This window comes from Acomys minous, assembly GCF_964271855.1.
Source record: "Acomys minous genome assembly, chromosome: 1".
In the NCBI taxonomy this organism is placed as follows: Eukaryota; Metazoa; Chordata; class Mammalia; order Rodentia; family Muridae; genus Acomys; species Acomys minous.
Genome location: NC_140483.1, coordinates 28,756,993 through 28,782,427, shown reverse-complemented (window position 1 = coordinate 28,782,427; position 25,435 = coordinate 28,756,993). Strand labels below are relative to the sequence as shown.

Sequence of the window (25,435 nt, the reverse complement as noted above, 5' to 3'; positions counted from 1 at the left end):
GATCTTAAATGTTCAATTAAGAATCTCCACACATTGTCTCAGCTCCTTTCTCTTCCCAAAACACTGATTCTCAAAGTGAGCAGCAATGTGGAACCTCCTGGCCGGCATTTTAAAATAGCTTACTATGTTCTTCTTCGGTCTCTGGTTGGCTAGATTAGGCCAAGTGTGAGCACTTGCACTTCTAATAGGTTCTTCTTTGGCATTGTTGCTGTTGGATCAGGTTGCCACACCTGGACAGCCTCTGCCCTAAGGCAGAGCCACTGTACACTCTAACTGTTATGTCTTCTTGGTTAAGATCCTTGTGTTTGGAACTTCTCAAACATGAATATTTCCAAAAACAGACCAATAAAGACATTGGGGGACATCTTTTCTCATTGGCATCATTTTGTTTTAAAATGATATTTTGTGACCAACAATATTTAACTGTAGAATAATGAATTATCCTTTCAGTTGACTGAATTCAGCTTTACCCAAAGCTCTCTTTTATGGCTGTGGGGTCCAGAGAGCACAGTGGTAGCAGTTGTCTGCTGCATGGAAAGGCAGCTTTAGTGAGTGTTGACAGTTGGAAAGCAGCCATGAAGTCTCTAGATGTTTTCTGCTTTCTGTGGTCACTTAGCTCAGGCAGCTCCATGTCTGTGCAGAAATACTCCCTCAGGTAGAAATGCCACCAAACCCGGTACAGCGCACTCTAGACACCCTGGTTTTCCTATCTTTCTGGGAAGTGGTGAAAAGCTGTCCTAGCTGACGGCCATTTGTGGAGTGGCACAGTCAGCAGCCACGGAAGTTCCACATAACTGAAATCTCTGCCCTCTTGGCTTTACTCAGAGCGATGTAGAAGGCATATATCATCTTTCATAGTTCAAAAAGGAATGTAAATGGTTTAGGATTCCTTATGTCACAAGGATATGGGATTTTATGCATGCTAAAGAAAATTGTACAAATTAAAATAGAGTATATAACTAAACTGCCCATTGTGTGGAAAGGTCAAGTCTTCCTCTTTATGTCTTGAATAAGTCAGCTCAAATATATCCTAAACTCTATTTCAGCTATTACTAATTGACAAGTAAAGGTCAAATCACATCATTTCCTACTTCAAAAGCCAAACTTTTAAAAACCACATTGAGTCCTTAAGCATAATATAAAGAATTAAAAAATAACTTCTCTTAACTTTAATGTAATGAATTTCATTCATTTGCTGGTAAGAATATATTGTCATCCCACTGGATGCTGTTTTACTCCAGCCTTCACGAAATTGAGAGTTGGACAGAAAAACAAGATAAATGCACAGGACTGAGTTGTAAGGTGAATTTAAACAACAACATACGTGAATGTTGTCAGATGGCAGGCAAGAACGTACTGAAGGATCAGAAACAATAAACTTGGGAGCCTAGGGGGAAACACTGCTGCTGAAGCTGAAGGAACCAGGGAAATTTTACTTTGAAAATAGCACTGAGAAGGCCTTGTGGAATAAAGCTAGGGGTTGTTTGTTGTTGTTGTTGTTGTTGTTTGTTGTTTTTTAATGTGCCAAAAAGAATGTGACAGGCTGTTAGGAGACACTGGGTTTATTAAATCTGGTAGAGGTAGAGGGCTGTTTCAATAAACTTTGGGAGATAAATGTGGAAATACCAATTAAAGAGAAGTTATGGGGCCTTTGGACATTTTCCAGTGACAAACGTTAAGCTCTGGATGACAGAGTAACAACTGCTATTTAGCAAGTGACATGTGCTGCCTTTGTTAAGTGGTTTGCTTAGAGCACCTGAAAGCCCCATTATCTCCAGTTATACATGAGAGTGAAGCTCCCATGAGAGAAAAGAATCCTCGGGGTTCACACTAAAATAAGTGACAGAGACTGAAATTCAACCCCAAATCTGCCTCAAGTCCCAAACCTAATGCATTGCCCCACAGAAAACTAGCACCAAGATGAGTAAAAATAATTGAATTTAAGAGTCAATACTTGATTTATAAGTAAGATTCCAAGGCCACCACTAGACAGGTGTACATTTCCACAGTGGTTTGCCTCTGAGTACAGCACTATGGGTGAAGTGGGGGTTTCTATGAATACCAAACAGTAGCTTCTTTGGCTATAGAAACTAGCATCTGCCAAAAGTTTCTGAACAGAAAATGGCCTGGTAGAGTAGAGCCCCCTTAACCAACAAGGAAAGCTTAAGGTGAATAAGTAATAGTAATGGAAACATCTGCTGTGCTCACCCTGTAAGAAGTCAGAAGGACCCAGTAGCCCAGCATGAGGCCATTTAGAAATTCCCTCCTGTGAGCAGTCCATATCCACAGCAAATACAGTTCCTGAGCAATAGCCTGTCTCTGTTGGTGGTTAACTTATCAGTATGGCCTAATGATGTTTATTATTACGCTTATAATTATTATTGCAGCAGTATTTTTTAACCTGCTAGCAACAACCAAGACACAGACACCTGTTATATTTTAAAATAGCCTTAGTTAACCTGGGCCAGGGCAGATAAAATCCCCTAAACTATTTTCCATAGTAGGGCAGGTATGGGATACCTGCCCCAATCCCATGCCCTCAGTTTCTAACAATTTCTATCGAGCTACGTCCCATCCATAATCCCAAATACTTGCTAATTATCATCATCTGGGCCAAGTCTCCGTCCATACTGGGCATGTCCTTTTCCTCTACCTAACCCATGACACAGCTTCTTCCTCCTCTCCTCTGCTCTCTTCCTCCCAAGATTCTATCTCATAAAGCCTGGGAACCTTAGCGACGCCTATCCTATTTGCCCTGCCCAGGTGTGATGGCATTTTATTGGTCAAACAGGTTGTGCTCTTAGGCAAAGTACAAGGTGGGACTCAGAGACTGCAAGCAGTAATTAGCATCAAAATACATCAACCTCCAGCATGTCTCCCACCACCTCTGCTCTATGGGCACAATGGCTTGTAGTTTATGTTAATTCCTCAGTCCTCAGTGGCTAGGCATTCAACACACTGGTCTCAAAATTCATTACTATTAAAAATAATGACAATATAGTAAGTGTTAGCTCTGTGGTTAAATATTTTGAGTACAGCAAATACATCTTGAGTCAGACCATCTGGGTTTAAATTAGATCTGCCTCTTTCTTGATATTTAAGAAAATCTTTTAAACTTCTGTGCCTTGGTTCCTCATTTTAAGACCAGGATAATAATTATAATTCTCAGCTCAGAAGATGGAGGCAGGGTACAAATTAATTTGTATTAAACTAATAAAAATGGATTAAGTTAGGGGCTGGAGGGGCTGGAAAGATGGCTCAGAGGTTAAGAGCACTGGCTGCTCTTCCAGAGGTCCTGAGTTCAATTCCCAACAACCACGTGGTGGCTCACACCATGTATAATGTGATCTGATGCCCTCTTCTGGCATGCAGGTGTACATGCATATAAATACATACATACATACATACATACATACACACATGCTTTTTTAAAATTAGGAGCTGGAGAGATGGTTAAAAGCCTATACTGCTCTTGCTGAGGACCCAAGTTTGATTCCTAGTTCACAACTGTCTGTAACTCCAGTAACAACTCTGATCTCATGGACACCTGCACTTGCATTCACATTACCACATATGTACGAACATAATTAAAAAATCAAAATCTTTAACAAAACTATTTAAAAATAGTTTTGATTTCATGTTGATTATCTTGCATTATCAAAAATTTTTACCACTTTTAAAATTGACTGTTGGAAAATAAATTATTAGGATAAAAAGAAAAGGCAATCACATTTTAAAGAAAAGCTGCATTCTTTACATTTAAACTATATCGCAAAACACTTTACTGATAAAAATAAAATAAAATATACAAGCCTATAATGTCTTATAAAAAGTGCCCTTTATAATTGATCCTGTAGCCAGGTGGTGGTGGTTCATGCCTTTAATCCCAGCACTGGGGGGTGGGGAGCAGAGGCAGGTGGATCTGCTGTGACGTCCAAGACAGCTTGGTCTACAGAGTGAGTTCCAGGGCTGCCACAGCTACACAGAGAAATTATCTCAAAAAAACCAAACAAATAAAATTGATTTTATTGGATAGTCTCCTTCCTCATTGCAAAATACATTAAAAATTAGAAGTGGAGAACAGTAAGAGGGAGAGTGAAGATAAAAGCCCTGGGCCACAGCAGGGGTGATACCTGTCTAGTGAGAGGGTAAATTGAAGTCTTGAGAGGGCTTTCCTCATCGGATGCCTCAGTATCAAGAATTCAGTGCGGTCAATAGCTAAGCCATGATGAAAACCTTCTGGAGGTAGATGGAAAAGATGATGCCTATAAGGACAGGTCTGATAGGGCGCACCCATGGCACTTTCCCAGCCCCCATATTTATTCCTAGTTTTGGGGAACCTGCCTTGTTTCTGTTCCCCTTCTCTCCAGTATACCCAAGGCACCTGTCCAATGAGTGCTAAGCTCCATCCCAGCAAAGAGTGCTGGGCACTGGGCCCAAGAGCCTTTGCAGAAGTCCAAGTCTGTGGCTTCTCTGGGGCAGATGTGTGGCTCCTGGGTCCTTTAGGTGCTCAATTGCTCTTCACCCCTTTACTCATCTCTTCACATCTATCACCTGGAGTGTCAACACTGACCAGCTGGTTCACCTCTCTGCTCCTGAGCCCTCTGCCCAAGCCTGGGAGGGAGGTTCAGCTATAGCCATCTGCACATGCTCAGATGTCCCCTCCTCCTAGCCTCTGCCCAGGAAGGAGAGGAATGGTTATAACTTTTATGGCATGCCTCTTAGGTGTCAGGCTTCTTAGCCTCTTTTTACAAATTATACCTCAGCTAAAGTAAGACTCCAACCATAAACTTACTGTAAGAAACAACTCGCTCTGCTTTCACCAGATAGAAAATACGGAGAAATCTGATTTCAAACCTATTCTTCTAAAAAGAAATGAGAAAGAGGACTGCAGTGTGTGTGTGTGTGTGTGTGTGTGTGTGTGTGTGTGTGTGTGTGTACACATGCCATGTGTGTAGGTTCCTACACACAGAGGTCAGAGGTGTTGGTTTCCCTGGAGTTGGAGTTATAGGCAGTTGTGAAGCACCTGACATGGGTGCTCAGAATCAAAGTCAAGTCTTCTGGCAGAGCAATTATACTCTTGACTGCTAAGCCATATCTCTAGTCCAACTTGTCTTTATTTTTACCTTAATAGTCTTCAGTCATGCTGACATTTTAATTTACATAAGTGTGAATTTTTCTTGAGATTTCACCACAGTAGATTAAGAGATGAACAAAAGTTCTTGAAACTCAGGGTGATGCTAACAGCCATTTCTCCATTAGCTGTGACCTGTCACCAAAATGCAGTTCTTACATTTGATAACAGGGGCCAGAGAGGTTACTTTGCCTGGCTCTTAAATTTGCCCTTCATATAGAACATGAAGGTAGTTGTTACAGCCTTAAGAAATATTCTGAAGCCGGGCATGGTAGTGCACGCCTTTTGTCCCAGCACTTGGGAGGCAGAGACAGGCAGATCGCTGTGAGTTCGAGGCCAGCCTAGTCTACAAAGTGAGGCTAGGACAGCCAAGGCTGACATAGAGAGACCCTGTCTCGAAAAACCAAAAAGAAGAAGAAGGAGGAGGAGGAGGAGGAGGAGGAGAAAAGAAAAAAAAAAAGAAGGAGGAGGAGGAGGAGGTGATTAGGGACTGGGAAGGCACCCAAATCATAGACTGGAAAGAAGGTAGATGCCTGGAACATTGTGCCATGCAACATGTCCTCTAAAGAACATTAACCTCCCAGAGTTAAATAGTATTTAAAACCAGCAAATACATATGATTTCATTTCTGCAAAACCTGAGGTTGAAGAACCACAGCACTCAGAGTCTGTTGTGGTCAAAGGAACAATTGGCAAAGACTATCAAAAGTGGTACAGGTGCAGGTTATGGAGGCTTTGATCAGGTGTCAAAGAAGGAAGTGAAAGTGTTCTTTGTAATTTTATATATTAGTGTCTCTTAGCCTCATATCTGATACATCTTTCATACTACACCACCATGACTGTCCAGTCTCTCCATTCATTTGGCTCTGAAAACCTGAGGAGGAAGGTGAAACTTTCTCCTTACTGGACTTTGCTCTCTGCACTTTGACCCCCAAGGCCTTGTCTTTGGTCTGCACCCCATTCATTTTTCAGGCAGTGACTAAGTAAGCATTTCTGAGGAATAAGCAACTCTCAGATAACTGATTAAAGGTCTTCACCAAGAACTTAGAACGGTGCCTGTAACACTGGTGATGTAATAAAATTCATCCTCCTTTTCATTCATAAATACTACCACTACTCCCTCTTTTTGTCCATTAGGCAGTTGTGTTTCTGATTAGAAAAAAGTCAGAGGAGTAGCATAACAGAAGAAAACTATTAGGCCCAGGGTTTCTCAGGACAGGGAGATGCAGCAAAGTTCTTAAGATTGTCCCAAGCCTTCAAAGAACTTGAAAATATTTTACTCTTCAAATATTTAATGCCTCTGCCACTGTGAAGATACTAATACCATGTAAGCAAGTTCTGTAAATGATCGGCAATGAAATTTCCTTCTCTGATTAACCTGAACATGCATTCAACCAGGTAGCCACAAGACAAAATCTTGACATTGTCTTGTCAATAGCAAAGTCACCTTATGTCCTTGATTTAAGAATAATTTAATAAGATAATACTGTTTGTTTCAAAATCTACTGAGAAAATGCTTATTTAATATAGTGAGTAACTTACTAATGTCTTCTTGTGACTATTTTTATTTATTTTATTTTACATGTATGAAATATTTTTCTTGCATGTACATAAGCTCACTTATGTGAGTATGGTACCATGAAGGCCAGAAGAGAGTCCCAGGTCCCTTGGGACTGGAGTTATAAACTACCATGTGGATGCTAGTAACTCAGCCAGGGTCCTCTGAAAGAGCAGGAAGTGCTCTCAGCCATGGAGGTATCTCTTCAGGCCTTTGTGACTGCTTTTAAAAGATCACCCTGCTATATAATTTATTTGTATTTTAACATGCCAATTGATTATTGATTTGCCTTTTGCTTTTACAATTATGTTGATCATTTTTAATTATGTGTAGGCTTGTGTATTTGTGTGTGGGTACGTATAAGTGACTTCAGATTCCCATAGAAGCCAGAGGTGTTGGATTCCTTGGCGCTGGAGTTACAGATGAAGTTAGCTGCCTGAAGTGGATGCTGAGAACTTGTCTTGTGCAAGAGTAGCAAGTGCCTTAATCAATGAGCTATCTCTCCAGCTCCAATTTTGTATTTTTATCTGTATGGTATCAGTGTAATCTAGCTTATAAAGAATCCTTGTCTTGTGCCAAGAAGTGTTCTAATCTAAGTGCTTTATATGCATTAACTAAGCTAGTGCAAGAATCCAATGAAATATGTGTGATCACTCCATTTACAACTGCGTTACTGAAGCATAGATTAGAGCAACTTTCCCAAAGCCATTCCCCTGGCACGTGACATAATACACACTTGAACCCAGAAAGCTTGGGTCCTGAGTCTATGCTCCCGATCCTTACTACCTTACTGTGCAATCTCTTGAGCATGTGGGAGCAGAAAAGCTAAGTGGAGGAAGATATTACAGACTACTGAGACTTTCTGGTCTCTTGAAAGATAATCAGAATGACTGAGTAGCATGTTTACCCTTATTTACTTTCATTTTAACATCTTATTTTATTTTATATGTGTAAAAGCTTTGCATGCTTTTATGTCTGTGCACCACATGCATGCCTGGTACCTGAGGAGGATGGGAGAGAACAGTAGATCCCCTGAAACTGGAGTTACAAGTGGTTCATGGGCTACCATGTGGGTGCTGGGAGCGCCCAGGTCCTCGGTGAGAGCAACAAGTACTTTCAACCACTGAGCCACCTCTGCAGCTCCTTGCTTATGTTTTTTTCACACTTTCCCCTCAATTTTAGATGAAAACTACAAAATTAATTAGTTGAGCATCCCATCAGTTATCAGCTACAGCACTGTCATCATCAGGAGCCTTTTCAGCTCTTGAGTTGGGACCCTGGAATGAGAGAGGACCATTCTGAGGTCAGTGTGCTTGTTCCTGAAGAGCACATAGTCAGTGTTTGAGTGAATGCACAATTCTCATTTCCCCCTTTTATGGTACTTTTAATTAACAAAATCACATCATGTTCATACTCTGTTACAGCATTTTGATCATGTGTTTTCCTGTAGCCCAAGAATTTAGCACCTAATTCTCAGTAACACAATTATTGACAAATGGTTGTAAAAATAAATGAATATAGTAGACAGAGGAGAGCCTATATCAGTCTAGTTATCACAAACCTTTTTAAGAAAATCCTTCTTAGATTTGGCATTGTTTTTGTGGTCTAAACCCTAGAAAGGGGCTGGTGGAAACCAGGCAGTAGTGCATTGTGGTCTGTCCCGAGTGCATCACTTTGCAGGGCTACTATGCCATCCACCGAAGGATTCTGGCTGTACTCTTGGTGAGTTTATCTGTAGTTAGAGATAAACACATTCATTTCTGCTTAATTTACACAGAATGCCTCTTTGAATGGCCCCAAATCCCTGATGCATCAAAATTTCCACTTCACAGTATAGATAAAATAACAGGAGGTCTGCCTTAAATAGATGGCTGATTTTTTTTTTTTTTAAGGTTTATTTATTCTCCCCTGGCCAGGATTCTGTACGCATACTTCACTGTAGCCATTGTGCATTTTGTGTTGGATAGCATTATTCTTCCTTCAAGTTTTAAAAATTCAGTTTCCTTATATAATTTTGTATTTTTGTTTTCAAATTCATGTTAATATGGTATATACATTCTGGTTTGGTGGCTCTTCAGTCTTCTTTTGGCCTGTCATTTTGTATATTGGACACAATTTACTCTATCCATGAAACTTCCTCTCAGTGTAGTAATCTGGAAGAAAGATGTATATGGAGTCTCAGTGGGTCCTTTAAAAGATTATTCTTTTAGGGGCTGGAGCGGTGGCTCAGCAACTGACAGTACCAGCTACTCTTCCAGAGGACCCAGTTCAATTCCCAGAACCCACACTGGCAGCTTACAACTGTACAGTAATTTTAATCCAGCAACATGGCTACTCTGGCAAAGGGTCACATCCAAAGACCTACGTCTGTCTGATCCAACTGGAATACAGACATTTAATCCCTCTGGCTGGAATACAGACATGCCTTTAGTACACACCTTTAATCCCAAACAATGGCATCTAATTGAAGGTCAAAGTGACAAATGAGAGAAAGATTTGACAGAATGAATCAGAGATAGGATATGCCCAGCTCTCATGAGAACAGACAGGAAAGAGAAAGAGCAAGAGACATTATGGAGACAGTACAGTACAGTTCGGTGCAGTTCCCTTAAGTACAACTGAGTTCATGCAATTCAGTTCGTGGAGTTCAGAGGCAGCTTTTCCAAGCAGGGTAATTCAGTGAGAAGCTGAAGAGAAGCTAGGTTGAATCAGTCAGTTTGGAGAGGAATTTTGAGCCAGAACAACTGAACTGAATGAGCCATCTAGAGTTTAGAAAGAACTAGAAAGGGTGAGCTTACTCAACAGTAAGTCTCAAAGGCTGAAAACATTGTAAGTTAGCAGACAGAGTCTAGAAGCTAAAGCCTTCACGGTCTGGGCTTACAGAAAATTAGATTGTACAGAGTCTAAAAGCTTCCAGGCCTAGGCCAAGGGATAGTTAGAAACGCTGTGGGCTCATAAAACTTGAGTACAGCTCTCCTCTCCTCCTCTCATCTGAGGGAATAAAAACATTTACACACAACTGTCTGTAACTCCAGTTCCAGGCGGTCCAACTTCCTCACATAGACATGCATGTAGCCAAAACACCTGTGCACATGAAGTAAAAAGTAAACTTAAAAAAATTTTTTTTTCAGTGAGGCTTCTGATGTTTCTTCCACTGCCTCTACTCCTCCATTTCCTGTGCTATAGTCGCTACTCCAACAATAAATGAATCTAGCACAAGAAAGAAGAGTAAGTGAAAATGAATGCGTGGACTAACCCTCTCATTGGATTCCGCCCAGCCATACTGAAAGCCCATGCCATAGGAGTGGTGTGCTGCTCACTAGCACTGGCTCCATTAGCGTCTTCCATAGAACTGCAAATTGCCTAATCTGCTGAGTAAATGAATCACTACTGTTGGCTTAAAGCCACAAAGTAATTTCTTTGCTTAGTATATCAGTGTCCAGAACTCTGTGCAAAGTCCTCCCCTTTGTGAGTTGTACATTAACTCCGTGGTTACTGTACAGTCACTGCCTGAGAACTCAGATCTGCAATTGCTAGTCACACAGCAGAGTTAGGAAACTCCACTCCCAGCGAGCACGTGAGCACCGTGGCGCTTTCCTTCATGCCCTCGTGCTGGTAGATAGCTGCGGTTTGCCTTCAACTTGTTTTAATAAAGTACTCATTGCTTTCGTGATGACTTTTTTTTTTTTCTGTAACAGAAGAAACACTGGCATTGGTTACTCAGCATTCAGTACTTTGCAGACCTTTTTTTAGGAGCTCAGTGGCCTGGCACTGTGTGCTGCAATCCGAACAGCCCTAGCTGACACTTGGCACTGTCATTTCTTCAGCTGACTGATACTCAAGTGCATTTCTCTAGCTGAAAGATGTTACCCAAATGTTCTCTTAGATTTCCTGCATTTTACACCATGGCCCTTCTTGGGTTTGCCTATGTTCATTACATTGACCCTGTCTAGGGCTTAAAAAACAGTTTCCACTCCCAGTGAAGGTAGTGGTCTGTAGGGGAGATTGTCTTTGAAATAGGTCATTTTCACCCCACAGAGTAGGAGTTGAGAACCTCAGCAAGTGTCATGGGGTGCTGAAAAATTTAGCCACTTTCTAGCATGAGAGTCCTGTGAGATGCTTGGAGGATAAAGTCTGTTTTAAATATTGGAAGCTGGATTTTTTAAAAGGATCCTGTTATTCTAGCAGAGGAAATGGTGTGTGTACTAAAGCCCATGGATTTCATGGCTTAGACTCTAAAATAAGTCAGGGAAGGGCAGGCAACGAGAGACGGTAGCTAAGGCTCGAGGTGCATGCTTGGTTCGTGTCACGCTTGGGAATTCTAGATTTATTCGTACATTTAGACTCAGGGCTAACTCCTTGACATTGTTTTCAAAATGTTGTGAATATTCAGTGTCTTACAAAAAGAACTCGTAGCTTTTATTAGATCTCACCCTGACCCACAATCCAAAATTAATTAAAAATAGTTGCTCGAAATGTCCTAAGGAGATGATGGTCTTGTTCACAGTTAAAATGAAGTAATGCCTGTTTCATATCTCAGGAAACTGGTGCATAGGGCCGTCCTAATTCAACAAATTAAAATCACCAAGCAGACTTCCTTAGCAAAAACAAAAATATGCTCTCAGTATGCCATGAGGTGACAAAATTTGACTCCCTCCCTAAACCCCAAACATTTTGGGTTTTAGTTGGGAGCAAGTCAAATATGAATCTCTCCTTGTTTTTACCCATGAAGAGAGACAGTGTAGCCCAGTGAAGGAAGTAGCTTGCCTAAGGTCACGTGGCTGATCATACAGGAACAAGTGGAGCCCTGGGTTTTTCCACTACCCCACACTTCAGATGCTTTCCCCCTGTCCTTTAGTTACAAGCACAGATATGCTTTATTCTTTTTCAATTATTGGTAAAAGCGTTATGTGTGCTGTGTAAATCAAGCATCGTTTAACTAAAGCTTGAAGGCTGAAAACTGAATTCCTAGGAGAATGAAACTTCTTATTTTACTGTGGCCATGCTGCAAACACTGCAAGGCATGTGTTCCTGAGAGTCCGAAGTCTGTGCATGCATGGGAGTGGTAAGAGAAGTTAGCTGAGCTTTTAATAGCCATGAGGTCTGAACTTGAGTTCAAAGGCAAAAGTTTAAAGTGTTGGATTGGTAAAATAAAAGTTAGAATTGGATCATCTTGTGCAAAGCAGATGTCTGTGGGCCGTCGTTAAAATCTAAATGTGAGGGAAGCCCAAGAGCATAAGAATCCTAGGCCCAGAATCTGAAGAGTGATGAGTTTAAATCCCACATTCTCCCCCTACCAAAATCCCCACGTGCAGAATAGAAATGATGCATTTCACAGTAAGACTCAGATGAGGCTGTGTCAGACAGGGAGTATTAGCAGAGTTCAGTGCAGAAGTCAGAATGCGCTCTGGGCATTTCAAGGAGACAGTGACTCAGTATAGGGAAAAATCAGTGCAAGGGTGAGGATGTTAACAACACTGATTTCTCACATTGCTGTCTCCTTGATCCAGAGGTGGGCAGCCCATTTTTTGCTACCACCTCAGCCAAAACTGCTAACCAAACTGTTTTCTCTCAGCCACAATCTGATAACAAAACATTGTCAGACTTGTCACTACAAATATTCAGTTACTTCTCAGCCTCCTAGGCCTTCACAGGAAATGATCTAGTTAGTGGAGTCTAACTGTAACAAGAACTATGAGGAGGTCTGGGAAATGTAGTTTATAGCTTTCCAACTACCAAATAAAAGTAGACTGTCAAGTCAGTGGTCTAACTTTGGTGTCTGCCACAGGGATGCAGTGTAGGGTCTGGCATATAGCAAATGTCCAATAAATGAAAATTGTGGATGGGGGAGGTTCTACTGTTGATTTATTAGTACCAAAAGTACAGATAGCCCTTAATGCCAATCCATAATTTACTTATATTAACCAGAAGAAGTTGGTTTGATTCTATTCCTAGAGGATCCTATAGAATGTAATTAAGTCTAAGTTATCATCTTTTTTGGGAACTCCATTATTTATAAATTCCCCCCTATCACTGGATATGGTGGCACATGCCTGTAATCCCAGTACTTGGGAGGCAGAGGCAGGTGGATCGATGTGAGTTCAAGTTCAACCTGGTCTACAAAGTGAGTCCAAAACAGCCAAGGCTACACAGAGAAACCCTGTCTCAAAAAACAAAACAAACAAAAATCCACTGTCAAGATGATAACATGGAATGAAACAAGTTTCTATGCATTTAAAATTTTTTATTACATGTATACATGTGTTGCATAGGCACTGTGTTTGAGCATGTGCCTGTGTGCACACAAGCACATACCCAGCATACATATGGAAATTTGAGGGAGTTGGTTTTCTCCTTCCATATATTGACTCCAGAGACTGAACTTAGGTTGTCAGGCCTAATGGCAAATACTTTTACCCTAAGAGCCATTTCACTGGGCCCACATTGTTTGATTTAGTTAATGCATAATCTTAAAATGATAAGACCAGATTCAGTTCACTTTGTGATAGGACATGCAAAACAGCATTAAGTATCTAGGAGAGGATAAACACATCCTTTAAATGTTTCAGTGATTTCAAAATTATCTTCTACCTGCTGAGGAAGCAGTAGCAGGGTCTTGGGTTCATCTCTGTTGTAGTCACTTTTTTGCCCCTCTCTGCTCATTTCAGTCTGATATACCTCTGCCTTTCAGAGGCCTTCCTGACAACACATCTGTGCTTGTTTGTCTACACCCATTCTAAGATGAATAATAAAAGTACCAAGTAGTAGGTCAACTGCAGGGCTCCCTGCTTTGCCCTGCCTGTCCTCATGACCCTAGACATCCTTAGCTGGAACTTTATTTTTGCTCAAGGAAAGAGATTCAATAAAAAGTGACTTATAAGAGTTTGCACAACATTGCTAACTAATCAAATATGCTTAGAAAAGCAGTGGGCATTCCAGTTGTGTTTTGAAGGTCAAAGGTAATATAATGTGGCTTTTTCCTACTTAATTTGGTAGCATAATGTTTTCTCAAATCATGTTTTATTCTGTATTTTATGCATGCTAACCAGTAAAATTTTAAAAAGGATCATTATATTCAAAGTCAATATGAAAAACAAACATTTAAATATATAAAGTCAGCAGAATTGAAGCTTTTTATTCACTTATTTATCCAATAAAATATTCTTAGACACTTAATTACCTATACTTAATATCTAGAAAACTATATACCTTTTTCTTTGCATATTTTTGTTGTTATTATTTTGAAACAAGGTCTCACTATATAGCCCTAGCGGACCTGAAACTTACTATGTAAACCAGGCTACCTCAAACTCTTAGAGATGTAGCTGCCTCTGTGCCTGAGTGCTGGGCTTAAAGGTGTGTGTCACTAAGCACAGCTTGTAGAAGTTCTGTGGGGGCAAATTGCTCAGCTAAGGCAACATGATTACTGGCTGATTAGTAATTAAAGCACATTTCTCTACTAATCAGATGTCCACGTGATATCTGAGCAATCAAGTCTTAGAATGCTTGTGACTCAAACACTGGAGTAATTAATCCATGGTAATGGAACCAAGTAACAGATTATAGAGTTGGCTGTACCACAGGGTCACACTGAACACTAACACCAATCTGAGGAGTTAAGTTCAAGGATGTTTCTATTTGAACCCAATATTTTAAATTTTTGTTTTGAACCTCTGATATTCAAGAGTCAGCCAAACAAGGATACAAATTTTTAAGTAGAACATATAGATTTATAACCTAAAGGAAATAAGGGAATTTTTTCTCCCCATGGTATAGTATGAAGATTTTCACTAGAACCTTGGGAATGATAGCAACTCACGTGATAAGCGTTTCCCCGGTAAAGATTTTACGACTAGTTACATTCCAAGGAGATGAGTAAATACTGTTCCTCGTTCACGCACTTAATATTTTAATGATGCAGAAACTACAATGCTATCCGGAAAGCATTTTTCCCTTGTAAATCCAGACATTGGGTTTCAGTCGCCTAGTTTAAAAATGCTTCTGCACCCTTTAATCAGAAAGACAAAAGCCATAGAGAATGTCATATGCTAGTAGGTGACAGTATTTCATGTCATTTTTTTTGAGTATTAATTCCCAGATAATACTGGGAAGCACAGTATCACTAAAGGACTGCAAAATTTCTCCCCACCGACTAAGCCTCCTAGAAAGTCACTGTTGTAAGTGACTCTAAACTGTAAAGAACATGCATGAGTAGTCCTGTTGCCAGTGCCATGGAATGCAGCAGCCTCTGCCTTCAAGTAATCCACAGCTAACAGCACCTGCTCAGTCTTAAACCTTAAACAAGATGTGAGGTTGTTTTACATCATTCAAAAAAATTTTTTAGTAAAAGGTTACATGCTATTGCTAAGATGTTTATGGATTGGTAGTGTTTACTAAAGAACACGTTTCTCTGGTGGGCTCCATGGTCAAGCACTAGTTAAGCATGCAGCAGCCTGGGTTCAATCTCCAGCCTGACAAAAGCAAAGCAAAATAAAATGAAAACTAAACAAAGTCTGTTCCTGCAGCCCTTTATATTTTAACATTTAAAGTATAGTTGCCCCCCACAGTGTGTCTGTGTGTGTGTGTGTGTGTGTGTGTGTGTGTGTGTGATGTGTGTGCACAGGTGTGCCAGTGTGCATGCTTGTGTATGCATGAAAGCCAGAGGAGGGTGACTTGTATCCTCTATCCACTTTGCCTTATTCTCTTAAATCAAGATTGCTCTCTGAACCTGGGCCTCACAGGTTTTTTAGGGTTTGGGTTGTGGTTGGGTTTTTTTTTGGTTGTTGTTGTTTCTAGGCTAAGGAGGGCAGCCAGCAATCACCAGCACTAGGGTTACAGCCATTCTTAAGACCAATGTGGCTTGTTACCTGGTTGCCGGGATTTTAACTCGGGTCTTCATGGCTATGCACGGAGCGCTCTTGACCATTGAGCCATCTCTTCAGCCCACTAAAGTTCAGTCTCAATACAGTGTTGTGGGAAGGATTGTAAGCTTTGTCACAGGTGGAAGCAGTCTTGGCGGGCTTTGCCCTTGGACACACCACGGATACTCCCTGAGATTAACCTTGAGATAGAATGGGTGGGGCCATCCTAGACCTGGAATTCTGAAAGGGGACCTGGGGACTCCACCTGGACTATTGTGTTTCTAATCGACCCTCAGTGGGAGAGGGAAACTGCCCCTTGCACGTGACAGGCAGGCAGGTGGAGAGGAGAGAGAGGAACAACAGGTTGAGACCCAGCTTGAGCACACGTGGATCAGCGAACAGGCTGGACCAGCGCACAGGCCAGAGATACCTAGGGACCTGTCCCGTAGAACAGATACCGGAAGGTTCACTCTTGTTTCCCTTTAACCTTTTTTCCCTTTTGTGTAAACTAGTTGGGTTGTATAATAAAGTTTAATTGATAAGAAACAGAGCCAACACAATGTTCCTTGATCACTAAACGATTAGCTTAGAACTCTGTGTGGATCATAGATTCAGGGAGGTCTAATCTTATTATTTGGTCATTAGAACAAGTCCACTTTTCATATAATCATTGGCTGCATTTAAAGTTTTTTTAGTTGATTGTGAGACTTAGACTACCCAGTAAGTTGGTCTCCTGCTCAGCTCCTGTGTGTGTCACTAGCATAGGAGGTATCTTGGGAAGTTACAAAGAGGTAACCATAGCTCATTTAAAAATTGTTACAATATAAATAATCCTTTTGACCAAAATCGATTCGTTTCTCCAGAGTACTTTTGTCACTTTGACTGATTGTACAAACAGGTCATTGATCACAATTTGACACTGTTGTTGTAGAAGGCTGGCGAGTTTTCTGTTATGCCAAGGAGGATGGGTCAGGAAGGTGGTAATTGTACATGCCCCAGGCACGGTTCTGTCTCTGCACAGTAGCTGAACTTTACATCAACCATGGCTGTGTCTGTTGTGGACTAAAAGTACCAAATCTTGAGTGCTGGCATCGCAGATGTCATTTGAAAGAGTAAAGTGCTAGGTCCCAAAGAATGACATATTTTACTTTCTATTTTTATTGTGAAGATGATTTAAAACTTTTCAAAAGATTAAGGGTCCTGATAGTAGAGTCTGCTGACTTTCTGCATTAGTAGAAGTATTAGTTTTGTTTTTATGTTTATGTTTATGTTTTCATTTAAGTCAAGAGTCTAACGATGTAGCCTAGAATTTAAAATCCTCTTGCCTCCACATCCCAAGATCTTGGATTACAATTATAGGTCACTAACCTAGTTAGAAGTTTTTTGGTTTTGGTTTTGGTTTTCTAATTTTATATTCAGAGATAAACATCTTATCTACGAAGACTTCTCCCAGTTGGCCATCCCACCCTGGCTCCTGGAGTGCTGAGTCTTGTCTCCTCCTAGAGTTTTCTTCTTTGACTGTTCTTCAACTAAACGATCAGTGCAGCGTTACCTTTTTATTGTCTTTGCCACCCACAATTCACCGGCTTCTGGTGTTTACTTTAATTGTTTTCATAGTACTTAGGTTCCTTTGCTATGGTTGTCATAACAAACTGCAATAGGCTGGGGAGCAGACACATTAGAAAGTTACCTTCTTGCCATTTTGGAAGCTGGGAATCCAAGATCAAGGTGTTGGCCAGCCAAGGTGGTGCACGCCTCAATCCCAGCACTCTGGAAGGCAGAAGCAGGTGGATCTCTTAAGTTTCAGGCTAGCCTGCTCTGCAAAGCAAGTTCAGGACAGCTACACAGAGAAACCCTGACTCAAGGGGGAAAAAGAGGTATGAACTAATGTATTTTTTTCATTTTTAAAATGTTATTATACAAGAATACATAAAGATATTCTCATGGAAATATATATTGGGCTTTGAGCATAGTCTCTCCACACTCCACTGCCTCCCATGTCTGTCTTTTCTACATTCCTGTTAGCTCAGTTTGTACCCAGGTAACTTACTTCTGCTTTAATGCACTCTGTACAAACATGATTTTATGTGCCTATAAAGTCTAGGACACACAAATGAAAGCCAACATACAATATCTGTCTCTCTGAGACTGACTTAATTCACTTAATGTGATTATTTGCAGTTGCATCCAATTTCCACAAACAACATGATAAAAAAACAATGACACTGCATATATAAGATCACAGTTTCTTTATCTGTCCCGCTGTTGGTCGGACACCTAGGTTGGTCCTGTGATTTAGCTGTGGTGGATGGTGTGACAGGAAACACTGATGTGAAGGATCTCTGTGATATGTTTTCTTAAGGGACCTGTGGGTAAATACTGAGGAGGTGTAGCACTGGATCATCTGAGAGGTCTGCTTTCTGGATTTAGAGGGACCTTCTTACTGATCCCCATAGTGGCTGGACTGGTCTACACTCCCACCAGCCCGTGTACAAGGGCTCCCATTTGTCTGCACCCTCACCCGCGCTCCGTTACTTGTTGTCTTGAGGAATGCCATGAAATCTCTGTAGCTCTTAATTCCATGTCGCTGGTGGTTAGTGATGTTGAACATTTATTGATTAGGTTGTTCATAGTTTTAGTGTTTAGCTTTTTTAGTTCTCTGTGTATTCTAGGTACTGATCCTCTGTCAGATGTGTGGCTGCCAGATTCTCTCATTCTGTACACTTTTTCCCTTCACTGTGCTCTACAGAAGCTTTTTTATTCCATTTGTCAATCTCAGTGCTGTTTCCTGAGCAACTGGGGTATGCTCAGAAAGTATTTGCCCTTGACAATATCTTTGTCCTTACTTTTCCCCCTGACACTTTTAAAACTTCAGCCCGTTGACCCATTGGGAGTAGCTTGTAATAGAATGGGAGTTAGAAATCTGGTGTCATGCTTGTGTGTGTGAAGATCCAGTTTTACCAGCACATTTGTTAGACTCTGTCTTCTTCAGATGCTCCCAGCTCATAGAGTCTTCCTCTGAGGCAGGCTGCCTCTCGGTCTGTTCGTATACTCACACCCATCCCATTAGATTAAGGCCACCTTAGTGGAGTTATCTTAATCACTTCTGTAAAGACCCAGTCTCCAAACATCACCACACTGCGAAGTGCTGGGGGTTGGCAGTTCAGCAAATGAACTTTGAGAGTGGAAGTGGGGAACAGTTCAGCCCAGTACAGTACATCATGATGATTGTTGGCCAGAAACAGGGTTCAGCTGAGCATCAGCGGAGCTGCAGCACAAAGAAGACTAGCAGCCGGGGCGCAGCCTGAGCCCTCAGTCCACCCAGGTTCTTCCTCTGACCCCTCTGAAGGAAAATGAAATCCTTCCCTGTTCGTTAGTGGGTGGGCAGCTGAGTTGTGTCCTTTCGTGGCAGTTGAGGATGGTGCTGTAATGAGCATGAGCGTGTAGCTGTCTCTTCAGCATACTGGGTTCATTTCCTTAGGCTAGGTCCACTAGGGAGACGGCTGGATCAGGTATATGGTGCTTCTGGCTTCTATGGCTGTACCTATTTGTACGTTCTCCACAGAGTGCAAGGGCCTCCCCTTTCTGCACAACTTTGCCACACTTGTTATCTTTGGTCTTTTAATAAGGGCCATTCTGACCACTGTTGTCGTACCTCAATGTGGATTATTTGGTCTTTAAAAAAATGAACTCATGTCATCTGTAACATGGATGGAACAACAGATCATTATGTGACCTCTTGTCTTTTTGCCTGTGTGATGCTGACTGGGGCTGTAGTCACCTAGGTGCTCAGGAACAAAATTACAAATGCTCAACAGTCTCATCTCTATATGAAGTCTGAATGAGCTGATTTCATAGGAATGACTATTCAAAACGTGTTATCAGAGGCTGGGGGGAAGAGACACAAGGGAACAGTGGGACAACTTTGATCTTTGGTTCTAAGTCATGATCAGGTAGGAGGTTCTGCTGTGCTGTTGCTCAGCCGGTCACCGTAGATAACACTAACATTGTACATTTTAAACTGCCAGCAGAGTGCCTGGGCATAGTGGTATGCTTTCAGTCCCAGCACTTGAGAGGCCAAAGGCAGGCAGGTCTCAGTGAGCTACAGGGCAGTCTGGTCTACATAATGAGTTCTCAGCTAGCCAGAGCAACAGAGTGACGCTAACCCCAAAAAAATACAACAAATGCCAGAAGGAAGTATTCTTAAAGAAATAATACATTTTGAGGAGATAAATATGTTGAGCCTGATTTAAACATTATACAATGTATACATGTATTGAAACAGTATGTGACACCCCATTAACATATATAACTTTATGTTTAATCTATCACTTAAGGATAAATTTTAACTTCAAAAATAAAATGGAATATTTTCAGCACTTCTTATGTGCCAGTTACTATGCAAGACACATTACATATCCGTATCTAATTAAATCTTTCACATGGCTTTACGGGATGTAAATGACAGTGTCTCAGTCTCATCTTCTTGCCTGTGTGGTGCTGACTGGGGCTGCTGTCAGCTCGGTGCTCAGCTGGGGCAGAATGTTCAGAATGGCTTCTTCATGTGGGTTTGGGCAGAGGATAGGGCTAGCTTAGTGAAGACAGCTAAGATTCTGTTCTCCCCACGTGAGCTCAGAGCTTCTCTCCGTGGGCATCTCTCTTTTTCTGGGAGGCACACTCCATACACGGCAGCTTCGGTGGCTGCCAAAGCCAGGAGCTGCTGGGCTTAGGCCAAGCACGGGTGCAGTGGCCCTTCCATTGCATTCTCCTGCTCAGGATGAGTCCAGAGACAGCCTAGATTCAAAAAGAAGGGACTGTCCAGGCCAGATGAAGAATGTGACTCATAGAGTCATCCTTAGCCAGTAGCTGTCATACACAGCTTGCTTTAAAAAAATGCAGAGCGGGAGAAAGATGCCAGTAGCATACTAAACACTGAGTGAGATTCATCAGTATAGAACTAAGTAAGCAAATGGGCTTGAATCACTTCATAAAGACCAAGAAGATTTTTAGGATGATAATAGTTCAAAGACACCAGTGAAAAGACTTTGTTTTGTTTTGTTTCTTGAGACAGGGTTTCCCTGTATAGCCTTGGCTGTTCTGGACTTGCTTTGTAGACCAGGCTAGCCTCAAATTCACAGAGATCCATCTGCCTCTGCCTCCCAAATGCTGGGATTAAAGACGTGCACCACCACACCCGGCAAGACTTTGTACAAATGCAATAGATGAAGTCTGTGGGATAGAGTAAGGCTGTTCCCTCAGGTCAGTGTTTAGGACCCAACTATCTAATGAGGATCCAGAATTAGTTCACTAGTGTCATAGTCCCTGCTGCTGTCCTCTCTAAGCTGTAATTGATGTGACTGTACAGTAACCGCAGTCACACTGGGTTTGGGGTTCCTTTTCTATTCAGACAGTTCTCTTATAATGACACATAAATCAATGAGATAGAATGAACAAAGTAAAGGGTGGGGCACAGATGTGGCTCACAGATTCGGACACATGCTGCCATCGAGCCAGATGACTGAGCTCAGGTCCTCAGACCCACATGTTGAAAGGGAAGACCTGACTCTTCCACAGGAGCGCATGACACACCCACCCACACAGTAAATAAATAGATACAAGTTTAAAGTAACGGGAAAACTTTGTAAAAGTAAGAAACTGTGACATTACAATATTATTAGGTAAATTTTTATCCCTTTTGTGTCAACTAGCATTATCTTCAGTATTTGTTAAGTATCAGGTATAGATTTGATAAAATACACATTGGCTTTATTAACGAAGAACAGTCAATAATTCTTACCCTTACATCAGCTTCTGAGGGTTATTATGTAAAAATAATTTTTTAGAGTTTTGTTAGTAAATATGAAGGTAAGTGAGCCCGTGACATATTTCTTCCTTTGTTTATTCACTATGGTATTCCTATTCAGCGACTGGGAAATTTTCACGTCAGCAACAGCTAGAGAATCTGCGCTAATTCAACATAACCTGATTTAGATAAGGAGCTGGCGAGCTCCAGCCCGCTAGCCACAGGTGGCCCACTGCCTGGTTTTGCAAGTGAAAACTTTAGAACACCGTGATTCCTGTGGGTAGGTTACAGCTCTTTTCTACCTACACTGGCAGAGCTGAGAGGACTACAGACATTGTATCAACTACAACATCTCTTGGCTCTGTAGAGTTTTGTGGTCCTTCATTTTGTTTGCTTTTCATTAGCTAGTTGCTGGCTTAAGGTGGTGCTGAGGAGAGGCTGAGCTCTAGGAAGGTGACAGAAGTTAAGCTCCCTTGGTCTACTGACATTTTGTTGCTAATGTGGCAAACACTGATCTAGGAAACAGGGACCAGCCTGCCCCTCATGCACAGCTTGTTCTGTTTCTGCTGTCCTGCTGCAGCCAGCATCACAGACTAGATTGCATCTCTCTTCCCCTTAACATTTCTGGTCTATTTATGATAGTCAGAGCTCCTGCAGCGCAGTCAGGCTCTCCTTCCTGTCCCACGTGTTCTCTACATTACAGGTGTTATGGCGCTTTACTTATTATTTGTTCCACTGCATTCTCTCACTCTCCTGGGGTCATGCTGATCTCTAATCTCCCCCCACTTTAACACACATTCGCCAATGCCCATTTGCTTTAGTTCTGCTCCCACTTTTGCAAAGGTCTGAATTTCTAACTTCTTCAGAGTCTTCCTTAATTGCTCTTACTTTTATATTTTCCTAGTACATATATTTAAACCAATCTTTATCATATCTGTGAGAGCATTAACATATATTAGGTATTTCAAAAAAAATCATTGCTGAGTTTGGGGTTGTTTTCTTAACTAGAAGGTAGCTAAGGTGAGAAGGGGTCCTTCCTGCTGTGTCCTTAGTTGTGTTCTTAGCATTTAACACAGCAGTGTGCGAGAGAGATGTCAGAAACGAAAGGAAGAAACTGGCATAAACTCTAAGCTTATGCACATTTTTATCATCATCAAAGTTTTCCTTTTTCTCTGATTTTCCTTAATTTTAATATTGATCTCCATGGGAGTAGAAATGTTAAACTATAGTGCTCTCTTCTTTACTCGATTTTAGGGGATGGAAAAGGCATAAAAAAGAGAGACTGCAGTAAATGGCATGGCTGTACAAGACTCGGGGCTCCTTCATTTCTTAGTTTCTGTGATTTTGCTTTTTGTCCAATTCAGTTATCCAGTTGGCCTTGCCATGGTGCCCATATCTCACACTGCTCTTTAAACTCACTGTTAGCATATGATTGAATCGGAGAATAGTTGTACGAGATCCATCAACACTCACATTTCATGTGCGTTAGCAGTTGTGATGAAGGGGGTGAGGAGGGGCAGTCATGGTCACAGCATCGCTGAAACCTCCCTTGAGATAGAAGCACCTTCAGCGTGTTCCTCTCATAACCAGGTGTCCACTTCCTCAGTGGAAAGCACCACTGAAGTGGCCACTAATTAGCTCTCCTCATAATGACTGGACTAGTTAGTTAGCTCTCCTCATAATGACTGGACTAGTTGGTTAGCTCTCTCTTGTTGCCACATAATACTTGGCAAAAGCAACGTAAAGAGGGAAGGTTTATTTTGGCCCCAGTTAAGGGTACAGTCCCTCAGGGTGGGGAGCCATGGTGGCAGGAGTTGGCACAGGGTCCTGTTGAATCCGGAGTCAGGCAGCAGAGGGGGACTGAGACTGAGGCTTGTACTCTCTCCCCTTAGCAGTCAGGCCTGAGCCCAAGGTTAAAGCCACTCAGGTTGGGGGGTGCTTCCCCCACCTCAGTTACCCTCACTTCAGAGGCCCTCACAGCTGTGCTCAGAGAGGCGTGTCTCTTCCGTGAGTCTAGATCCGGCGGACTTGGAAGTCAGGGTTAAGTGTCCCAAGGACTGTGAGTTGTGAGGACGTCAGCGAAGGTAGAAGAAGGCCAGGCAGGAGTTCTTGAGGAGTATAAGGAAGCTCAGGGTGGTCTGACCCCACCTAGGGAAACTTCTTTCTGCAACTTTCTGATCAGTTGTTTGTTGTTTTTAGATTATTCTACATGTCCTCTGTCTCTAATAGAGATGTCAAACATTGTGGCATATGCTTAGCATAAGGGGAAAGTAGACATAGACCCCAGAACCTCCATGTTGGTGGCAGCAAATGGATTACAATTAGAATGAGGTCCCCCAGCTTCCAAGCACAGCTCTGCTTCTCGCTCACTATTGAGACCTAACCTCAGTTTCCTGGATGGCTGTACCGAGGTGGCGTTGTAGTCACTGAGTACACAGAGATAGTGACGTCACAAAGCACTTACAAAGCAATGTCACACTGGTCATTACCTGTGCCCTCTTGGATTTGCCTGACAGAGATGCCAGAAGAACAAACTGCAGATTTTCTTGACATGAAAAAGAAGCCAGGAAGCAGGCAGAGCTAGCGCAGGTTCCATGGCTTCATGATTCAAACCCTGCAGTGACCTTAGCTCTCCCCTGGGCCTGCCTCTGAGTTCCCCAGTGGCTGCTGTGGCGCCAGCTTCCTGTGTTCATTCCCGGCAGAAAAAAAAAACTTGACGGCAGATGATACAAGAATACAGTTTATGGCCCATGCCTCCATTTAAGGCATGCTCTGTAGAGCCGCCTCATCACATTTACTATATGACATTAGTCACAAACGAGTCTGCTCATTTGGAATAGAGGCCATGTGTCTTTCTACCTGCCCGAACAGCTAAATCAAAATTGTTTTCACAAACGTGAAGACTACCAGTCTTGCTGCCATCACTGTTGTGCTAGAAGCACTCATCTTTTCTCTGGGTAAAGTTCCAGAGGACCTTTGCCATGGAGACCGCCTCTCCCGATTCTACAACACTCCTGAACTCCATCTGCATTAGTCTTGACACGTGCCAGCTGGACTTTGGTCCACTTGCTCTGTTGTAGCCTTTGGTGAGGTTTTTCTGAATGATTTAGAATATTTAAACTTCAGCTGAAGTAAACTATCCAGATTCATGGCGAATCTGTAATAGTATAGCTTTCAAAATAAAGCTTTTCGCTCTGCTGAGTGAAATCCTCAGACAGATAAGACTTGAACAATCCACATTTTATGCCATTTCATAAATCAAAGAACTTTGGAGTTAATTGTGAGTCACTGATATTCCTCTTTGATAAGGAATCAAGATTAATTCATGAAAGAAATTTGTGGCCCGGTATGGGCACAGGCCACTTGTAATCTCAGCCACTCCTCTGGAGGCTAAGGCAGGAAGAGGAAGAGTTCAGAGCCAGGCTGTGCAACTTAAAAGGACCGTTGCTCAAAATGAAAACTGTAAAAGGTCCGGGGTAGAGCTCAGTGGTGGAGCCCTGGCCTGATATGTATGAGGACCCAGGTTCAGTTCCTGTATCACAAAAGAGAACAGCGGTGGGCCAGTCATTTCTCCCTCCCAGAATGCTCCTGCTACCTTACTGCCTATGCTGCAGCCCAGCTGTGGCCTCAGAGGCCAAGTCCTTTGCCCTTCCTTCCTTTCCTGTGAGACTGCCATTGTTCTGTCGTGCTGGAGTTACCACCTGCACACAAGTTTACCCTCCTCATGCCCGCTCTGCTGTGTGCACGGTGCCAGCTCAGGCCCAGAAATCCACTCCAAGAGTCTGCCAGCTTCCACCCTGTTTACTCCACCTACCCCTCAGCTTTGCAGACCTGCTTGACTCTCATTGCTTATTATCTTTTGGGTTTTTGTTGTTGTTGTTGGGTTTTGTCTTTTTAAGAGAGTTTCTCTGTGTAGCCCTGGCTGTCCTGGAACTTGCTCTGTAGACCAAGCTGACATCAAATTCAGAGATCTACCTGCCTCTGCCTCCCGAGTGCTGAGATGAGAGGCGTGCGCCACTGTGCTGGCCTGCTAACTTATTTCTTATTTTTATTTATGTATTTTGTTTTGAAAAAGAGTCT

At 42.0% G+C, this 25,435-nt stretch overlaps 1 protein-coding gene across 7 annotated transcripts in view; it reads left to right on the top strand.

The window, feature by feature from the left end:
* NME7 (NME/NM23 family member 7) overlaps nucleotides 1-25,435 on the top strand; it is a 116,669-nt gene that overhangs the window by 86,092 nt on the left and 5,142 nt on the right. The gene's annotated exons all lie outside the window — the stretch shown is intronic.